Source organism: Lissotriton vulgaris, chromosome 9 (genome assembly GCF_964263255.1).
Source record: "Lissotriton vulgaris chromosome 9, aLisVul1.2, whole genome shotgun sequence".
Lineage (NCBI taxonomy): Eukaryota > Metazoa > Chordata > Amphibia > Caudata > Salamandridae > Lissotriton > Lissotriton vulgaris.
The window spans coordinates 247,680,419-247,690,263 of record NC_141697.1 but is presented as its reverse complement, the minus strand read 5'-3'; positions in this window follow the sequence as shown (position 1 = coordinate 247,690,263).

Sequence of the window (9,845 nt, the reverse complement as noted above, 5' to 3'; positions counted from 1 at the left end):
GTTTACAAAGCATTACTGTTGGTACTCTCAGTCAAGGGCTTAGGCAGGGAGGCTCAGCTACACTCTCGTTCATTGGTCAACTTGGAACCTCTGTTGATCCATAGGCACTAAGGAAATCTTTCTAAGATGTGACTTCTGCATCCATTAGTTAATTATAAATGATATTTGGTTCCTACAGGCATGTCTTTCATCTGATTTCTCAATGTCCTCTCGTCTGGTAAGGTTCACCATATGCAAACTGCAATAAAGAAAAGTGCAGAATTGGACAAAACATAACTATTCATCAAAGGGCAGAATACGGAGATCCTGCTAGTGGGCCATGTGAAGCCTTTCTCACTTCTATGAAGCTACTTTGGACACTTTTGGGCTCCAGTGATAGAAATGCCCATCGTAGCTGTACTCTTTGATCATGACCCCTAAATCAGCTTGGTCAACATAATCACAGAAAATCCTTCAATTTTCCCCAGCTATGAAAGATGCCTCTGCTGCCGCTTCACAAAAATTGCCTTGATGCATGTTGTTGTGATCACTAGCCTTCACTGAGAAGCCGTTTATATTTGTCTTCCAAACAAGGAGCACTGGAGGATCCAAAACGTAAGAACTACATGGCCAATCTCACCTTTGATTATTATGCTGAGATTAAGGAACTACTTGCTTCTACAAACATCCAAAATAGACAACACCAACATTGACCACCCCAGGTAAGCAAATCCCCATTTTGGTTGCCTCTCCCCATACATCTAGGAGGACTTTTACCATTTTTGTCCATTCAGACATTTGATAATGATCAGCCCTCCCAAAACAAAGTTGCCACCCAGACAGCCAAACTAAAAATTATTTAGCTGGAGATTCATTCATTTAAATGGATTCTCATACTAAAACTCTCCCTCTCCATATGTACGTTTGAGGCTAGAAGACGACTGACACCACTTTTCACAAGGGTCAGAAAACTCTTTAGATGAACCTATGACTATTTGGCCCTCAGCTCCTCCTGACCCATATGGGCAAATGAACAATGTACCAAACAACAATATCTGGTCAGAAGCCCAATACCTTGCAGCCTTTTCATTAAGGTGTTCTAGTTCTTGTTTTGCATAAAAGGTGCCTAGGAGGCTTCCTAATTCTAACTGATCCTTTCTGACCATCTGATGATCCACAGGCCAGATGCAACCACTATGATCCAAAATAGATTTGCCTTCTGCTGAAAAACCTTCAAACGTTGCTGTTGTGTCACTTACTTTCGTTGTCATCATCCTCCCTTTACAAAGGGCCCAGAGATGCCTTCCAGCTGTCACTAGGACTTTTCAAATAACCTAAAAATAAATAACGCCATAGGAAAATCCATTATTTAAAACATGTTCTGATGTTGCCTTACATGCTCTAAGTTGTGTTCCATTATGATTGGTCGCTCCATTAGAGATTAATTTAAATCAAGAAAGCGTGGTTTAGGTCTCCCTCCTCAGAGTACTTACTCACATGTGGAGAATTCTCTTCAGAGTTCGGTTGCTCCAAAGTATCCTGCCTTTATGTCTGAGGACATTTTTGGATAGACTTACAAGTTACTTACCTTCGGTAACGCTTTTTCTGGTAGATACAGTATCTGCCTGTGGATTCCTCACCTTGAGAATATCCCCCTGTGTCAGCAACGTTTGGAAAACTCTTTTGTAGCACGCCGGCGTGGACGACGTTACAGAGCACGGCATCGCGCGCGACTCCGGCTGACGTCACAGACTCCTTATTTTGCCTACGTCGGCGTGATGACATCAGTTCAGCCCTTTTTTCCGTGCCTTCGAGGCACCCGGACGGACCAATGGCAGTAGAAATAAATATATATATATATATATACACACATATACACACACAGAGGACGCAGTACATACAACTCAAAACTGCACACATAGTGCAAAGCAAGGGTATGAAAAACCCAATTTAAATACATATAAATATACATAGAAATACATAAACTCTGGTATAGCAGAGTGGACAACGGGGAAGTGGGTGGGTCAGTGAGGAATCCACAGGCAGATACAGTATCTACCAGAAAAAGCGTTACCAAAGGTAAGTAACTTGTTCTTCTGATGGATACATCTGCCAGTGGATTCGTCACCTTGTGAATAGAGTCCCACAGCAGTCCCCACTCCCGGAGGAGGGTGTCCACTCTACTATACCAGAAAATCCTGGAGGACAGAAGGCGCAAAGTGGCCGCCCCTCCTCACCTCGGTATCCAAGCAGTAATGCTTTGCGAAAGTGTGGAGGGAGGCCCAAGTCGCGGCTCTGCAAATATCCTCAACAGGTACACCCCTAGATAAAGCAGAAGTAGCAGACTTTGCTCTAGTAGAGTGAGCTCTTATACCCTCAGGAGGGTCCTTACCTGCCAGGGAGTAGCAGATCTTGATGCATAAAATTATCCATCTTGAACGAGTGCGCTTGTGCACCGATCTTCCCTTCAGGCAGGCAGCAAATCCAACGAACAGCTGGTCATCCAACCTGAACTCCTTTGTTATGTCCAGGTAGAAGCTCACCGCCCTCTTAGGGTCCAAGCGATGAAGCCTCTCCTCCTCCTTGGAAGGGTGGGGGGGGGGGAGGGGAGGATAGAAGGTAGGAAGGGTAACAGACTGCCCCAGATGGAAATGAGTTACCACCGTAGGCAGAAAAGCAGCCCTGGTCCTGAGAACCATTCTATCAGCATGAATGGGCAAGAATGGGGGCTTACAGCTAAGAGCTTGGGGCTCACTAACCCTCCTTACCGAGGTAATTGCGAACAGGAAGACCATCTTGAAAGACAAAAGTCTCAAGGGACATGAGTGTAAAGGTTCAAAAGGAGAACCCATCAAGAATGTAAGAACAAGGTTCAAGTCCCATTGAGGTACAATAAAAGGTGTAGGAGGAAATTTATTAGTAAGGCCCTTAATGAAACGTAAAACAATTGGAGATTTAAACAAAGAGGGCTGGTAAGGCAAACAAAGAAAAGCCGATAAGGCCGACAAATAACCTTTGATAGTTGCCACTGCAAAACCCTGCTGGGCCAAGGAAAGTGCAACCTGAAGAATACTGGATAAACGAGCCCTTAAAGGGTAAATGGACCTCTCCCCACACCAAGCAACAAATTTAGACCACCTATAAGAATAGATGGACTTGGTGGAATCATGCCTGGCTGATAAGATGACATCCACCACATCGTGAGGGAGAGAAAATGAACTCAGGTTGCCCCGTTCAATCTCCAGGCATGAAGGTGTAAGGTCTGGAAGTGGGGGTGTAGAACCTGCCCCTCCATCTGGGAGAGGAGGTCTGTCCTGTGAGGGAGACGGAGTGGTGAGCACGAGGAGAGGTGGAGAGGATCTGTGTACCACACCCTTCTTGGCCAATCCGGGGCGATCAATATAACTTGGCCCGGTCTTGGCGTATTTTCCTCAGAACCCGAGCAATCAAGGGTATGGGAGGAAACACATAAAGGAGTTGCGAGTCCCAACTCAACTGAAACGCGTCTCCCAGAGCTCCTTGCATCGGAAACTGGAGACTGCAGAACAACGGGCAGTGAGCATTCTCGTGATTGGCGAATAGGTCCACTTGAGGAGTCCCCCACGTCCGAAAGACGTGACGAACCACCTCCGGGAGAAGCCTCCACTCGTGGTCGGCCGAGAACTGCCGACAGACTGTCTGCACGTACGTTCATAACCCCGGCCAGATGATTTGCCATCAAACAAATCTGGTGGTCCTGAACCCAGGACCAGAGAAGCAGTGACGCTCTGCAAAGATATTGCAACCTGTTTGTTGATATACCACATCGCGGTTGTGTTGTCCGTCAGGACTTGAACTGACAGACCGCGAAGGGAAGGGAGGAAGGAAGGCCTTGAGTGCTAGACGTATGGCCCGCAATTCCAAAAGGTTGATGTGAAACAACCTTTCCTCTGGAGACCAAAGACCCTTGACCTCCAGGTCCCCCAGATGAGCTCCCCACCCTAGAGTGGAGGCCACCGTTATTACTGTGGCCACCGATGAAAGTAGTTGAAAGGGCTTCTCTTGAGACAGATTGCCCTCCACGCTCCACCAAGACAGATCCGCTGCAGTTTCTCTGGAGATCCTCACTGACTCCCCGAGATCTCGGTTGTGCTGATACCACTGCCTGCGGAGGCACCACTGGAGTGCCCTCATGTGCCAGCGTGCATGGTTGACCAACAGAACGCAAGAAGCCATCAGACCGAGCAGGCGAAGGACTTTCAGGACTGGAACAACCGCTCCATTGTGAAACAAAGGTATCATTTCCTGTATGTCGCGAATCCTTTGAGGAGGAGGGAATGCATGACACACAGTAGTGTCCAGTACCGCACCTATGAACAGGTTGCGCTGGGAGGGCACCAGGTGAGATTTAGGTACATTTATTGAAAAACCCAACCTGTGCAACAACTGAGTGGTCTCTTGCAGATGATGGAGCACCTTCTCCGGCGACTCTGCTTTGATTAGCCAGTCATCCAGATAGGGGAACACTGGAATCCCCGACCTTCTGAGATGTGCTGCCACCACAGGTATCACCTTGGTGAAGACTCGAGGTGCAGTAGTAAGTCCAAACGGAAGGACCGCAAACTGGTAGTGTTGCGAACCCACCGTGAAACGGAGATACTTCCTGTGCGACTTCAGGATGGGAATATGAAAATACGCATCCTGCAAGTCGATCAACACCATCCAGTCTTCTTCCAGCAACGCTTGAAGAACCTGCGCAAGGGAGAGCATCTTGAACTTCTGCTTCAGGTAGAGATTCAAGATCCTGAGATCCAAGATTGGCCGAAGTCTGCCATCCTTCTTGGGGATCAGAAAATACCGGGAGTAGCATCCCTGACCCCTTTCCTGCTCCGGAACCACCTCTATCGCACCCTTTCTGAAAAGCGCCAGGACATCTTCCTGTAAGAGAAGTAGGTGGTCCTCCGAACAATAACCTTGGCAAGGAGGGTAATTGGGAGGAAACTCCCGAAAGGGAAGAGCATACCCATTCTCTACGAGATTGAGAACCCAAAGATCTGATGTAACCAATTCCCAATCTCGTAGAAAATAGGTAAGCCGACCCCCTACAGGACCCGCATGATCCAGAATGGTGGATCTAGGGCTGCTTTGCTGTTGTAGGTGGGGGGTGGGTATTAGAGGAGGAAGTTGAGGAGGAGGAGGCTTGACTACCTCAGGCACGACCCCTTTGTTTACCTCTGTAGGACTTGTACAAAGGATTCTGTTGTTGCTGCTGCTGTTGGCTCTGCCTATAGGCACGAAAGGTAGACCTTGCAAAACCCCTGAATTTCTTGGTGGAAGAGCCTCTTGCTTGTAAGCCTAAAGACCTTGCAGTCGCCCTGCTATCTTTAAACCTTTCTAGGGCAGCATCAGCCTTTTTCCCAAAAAGGCCTGTGCCATCAAAAGGCAAATCCATTAGAGCAGCCTGGACATCAGATGAAAATTCAGACTATTTTAACCAAGCTGCCCTCCTAATGGATGCTGATGAACCCATTATTCTAGCCACAGAGTCCGCCGTGTCCATGCCACTCTGAATCACCTGGCGAGCTGCAGCCTGCGTGTCAGATGCAACTTCATTGAAATTCTTCCTGTCCTCCTCCGGAAGCTTAGATGACAACTGCTTAACCGAGTCCATGAAAGCGTGCACATATCTGCCCAGCAGACAAGTAGCATTCGTAGATTAAGGCCATGCTACTTGACGAGAACAATTTTCTGGTATTCTGATCCATTTTTTACAAGTCCTTATCCCCTGGAACTTGGGGAAAAACACCAGCCGACTTCTTAGAACAAGCCGCATGAACATCCAGACTTTCTGGCGAAGGATGGGAGGTTAAGAACTCAGGATCACCAGGTGCCACCCTATAGCGTCTTGCCACAGTCCTAGACACCGCAGGAGCAGACAGGGGCTTTTCCAGACTTCCATTATTGGTTCAGTAAGAGCCTCAGTGAAGGGGAGAGTCGGCTCAACAACAGAAGAAGGTGAATGTAGAATCTCAGTCAAGATGTTAGACAAACTCCACCGAAGGCAAAGTCAAGTTCAGCAGATCTGCAGCCTTTTTAATCACAACGTGGTATGGAGCCACATCCCTAGAGGGTGCATCAGAAACTGCAGGCAACCCCCACTCTGGAGAAAACTACTTGCACTATGCAGATCCTCAAAATAATCATCCTGATCCTGAAGTTCTCCTTCCTTTACTTCTGGATCCTCATACTCCTTCTCTTGCAAGAGACGCTGTGCTCTACGCTTCGACCACTCCAACCGGACCGAAGTAGTCGGATCCGTTGGCGACTCAGACGGAGCCGGGGCCTGCGTCGAGTTAGGAGCTGGAACAGTCTGAGGATGGGAAGCTGGAACCGGCGTCAAATCCAGAATCCGATCCCGAGGTCGCTCCGGAGTCGGCGAAGCCGTGCGCAGAGTCAATGACCTCGGCGGCGCCGAACCAAGCCATGGTGGATATGGCGTCGGTAAAAACGGCATAAAAGGCGCCGGGGCGTATGCTTGAGGGACGTCCAAGTTCTAAGACAATGGACCCATGGGACCAGCCGGTGCACCAGCGGGGTACATTGCCCTGACACACACGCCATACATTGCATTTAGAAAATGCGAGGGGTCCTGTCCAGGACCAGGAAACTGAGGGTACGAACCCACTGGCTGCCCAAGAGGAAGCTGCACGGGAACCGTTCCTTCATGACCCTCCTGATCTTCGGGGTGATGCACCGGAGTCGTCGGAGCCCGAGTATCTTCATCGTCTTCTTCCTCATGTGCCGAAGACTGACACGGATCCAGAGTCGGATCCGGACCCAGATCCGGAGATGGCCCTAGAGACTGAAAAGGCGAGGCCTCACCTTCAGGCTCACGAGATGGTGATGGAGTCCTTATGATGCCTACGAGATGAAGACCTCTTCTTCGAATCAGAATCCCTGCCGGAATGATGCCTCGAACTATGCTTCTTCTTATGTTTTTTCTTCGAGGATCCCGAAGCATGTCCCGAAGCAGAGTTCGACGCAGACTCAGACCGGGACCTCGATCTCGACTTCAACCTCGAGCGTCTGGATCTTGACCTCGAAGGCCTCTTGGCATCCTTTCCCTTGGCCAGAAGGAGTTTAGCCTCTCGTTCTCGAAGAGTCTTCGGGTTCATCTTAGAACAGGAACGACAGCCTCCGATGTCGTGGTCCGAGCCCAGACGAACAAGTTACTTACCTTCGGTAACGATATATCTGTAAGAAACATTAGTTAGTGTTAGATTCCTTACCTTAGAATATCCCCAGGCGTCAGTCTGGATCCGGAAACTTTTGCGTAGCAGTACCCCTGCGCGTCGGTAGGCGTCGTCTGCAGGCGTCCCCTGCGGCTCCGCGTCCGTCGTCGGCGTCGTGCGCCGTGATGACGTCGCTGGAGTACATAGACGCCGCCTCCGCGCGCTGACGTCAGTTCTTTGTACACAGCTTTTCCGCGCCAGAAAACGCAGAGCCATGAGAGAACCAACACTGGTGCCATTTGAAACTAGGGCCCTGAAAGGGATGTCCTTAACCCTAGGTATCAGTTCGCAGAACGGGGAGGATGGGTGGGTTCGGTAAGGAGTCTAACACTAACTAATGTTTCTTACAGATATATCGTTACCGAAGGTAAGTAACTTGTTCATCTGAAAGAAACACGTTAGTGTTAGATTCCTTACCTTAGAATAGATACCCCAGCAATACCAACCCCGGTGGTGGATCTGCGAACCAATACATTCCTACACCAGAAAGTCCTGGAGGACAGAACGGCCAAAGAAGCCATCCCTCCGGACTTGACTGTCCAGGCAGTAGTGCCTCGCAAAGGTATGCAGCGAGGCCCACGTAGCCGCCTGGCAAATGTCCTGCAAAGGGACTCCCCGGCCCAGGGCAGTAGTAGCCGCCGTGGCCCGAGTGGAATGGGCCCTCAGCCCAACAGGAGGCTCCTTCCGAGCCAAAGAGTAGCACGCTTTGATGCACAAAACGACCCACCGAGAGATGGTTCGTTTACACACCGCCCGTCCCTTCTTCGCACCCACGTAGCCAACAAACAGTTGGTCATCCACCCGGAACTGGCGTGTGCGATCCATATAAAATGAAAGCGCACGTTTTGGGTCCAGACGATGGAGCCGCTCTTCATCCTTTGAAGGATGCGGAGGCGGGAAGAAGGAAGGAAGGGTGATGGACTGCCCGATGTGAAAAGCAGAAACTACTTTGGGCAGGAAAGAAGGTCTAGTCCTCAGACCCACCTTGTCAGGATGAATGGACAGGAAAGGAGGTTGGACAGAAAGAGCCTGGAGCTCACTCACTCTCCTGGCAGAGGTGATGGCAACCAGGAAAGCCGTCTTCAAAGTCAGGAGACGAAGAGGGCAAGAATGAAGGGGCTCAAAGGGAGCACACATCAGAAAGGTAAGAACCAGGTTCAAGTCCCACTGAGGCATCACAAACGGAACAGGTGGATACATGTGTGTGATGCCCTTCAAGAATCTCGTTACAATCGGGGACTTGAACAAAGAAGGCTGATCAGGAAGCCTTAGAAAGGCTGAAAGGGCAGAAAGGTAGCCCTTGATAGTGCCCAGAGCAGAGCCCTGCTGGGCAAGAGAAAGAAGAAACAGAAGAACCTCTGAAAGAGGGGCAGAAAGAGGATCCACAGCCTTTGCTGTGCACCATGCCACAAATCTGTTCCACCGACAGGCGTATACCGACTTTGTGGAGGGACGCCTGGCTGCCAGAATAACATCACAGACTTCAGGAGGCAAGTCAAATGGCCTCAACTGCCGCCGCTCAATCTCCAAGCATGGAGGTGGAGACTGGACAGGTTCGGGTGGAGGACCGTCCCCTGCTGCTGCGACAGAAGGTCCTCCTGAAGGGGCAGGCGGATCGGGGGACAGACTGACATGCTGAGTAGCTCAGGATACCAGTACCGTCGAGCCCAGTCCGGAGCCACAAGGATAACTTGGGCCCGGTCGTGCCTGATCTTCTTCAGCACTCTGGGCAGAAGTGGTATAGGCGGAAAGGCGTATAACAGACCGCAACTCCACTCGCGCCGAAAGGCGTCACCGTGCGAGTGCCGTCTTGGAAACTCCAACGCGCAGAACTGATGACATTGCGCGTTCTCTTCTGTGGCGAATAGATCTAACCAAGGCTCTCCCCATTGCAGAAAGATGCCTTGCGCCACGTCCGAGTTCAGACGCCATTCGTGATCCATCGAGCACCGACGGCTGAGTTCGTCCGCCCTGGCGTTCAGAGAGCCTGCCAGGTGTTGAACCGTCAAGGTCACGCCCTGACGTTCCAGCCACTGCCAGAGGCGCAGAGCCTCCTGGCAAAGGGTCCACGACCCCACTCCGCCCTGTTTGTTGCAGTACCACATGGCGGTGGTGTTGTCGGTGAACACCTGCACTACACTGCCGTTGACAAAGGGGAGGAATGCCTTCAGTGCTAGACGAATCGCCCGCAGCTCCAACAGGTTGATATGGAGCCGGGACTCCGCCGGAGACCAGATGCCTCTGATCTCTGCCTCTCCCAAGTGGCCACCCCAGCCTTGGAGGGACGCGTCCGTCACGACAACGTGCTCCGGTTGGGGAAGGGAGAGGGATCTGCCTCTGACCCAATCGCGGTCCGTAAGCCACCACTGCAGTTGTCTCGCAGTGCCCTCCGAGATCAAGACGTGGTCGAACAAGTTGCCCTGATGCTGGGCCCACTGAAACTTCAGGTCCCACTGCAGAGCCCGCATCCGCCACCGGGCGTGATGCACCAGAAGGATGCAGGAAGCCCTCAGTCCCAGCAGCCGCAGCGTCAACCTGATCGAAACCCGGGATAGCGGCTGAAAGATGGGAATCAAAGCCTGTATATCCCGGACC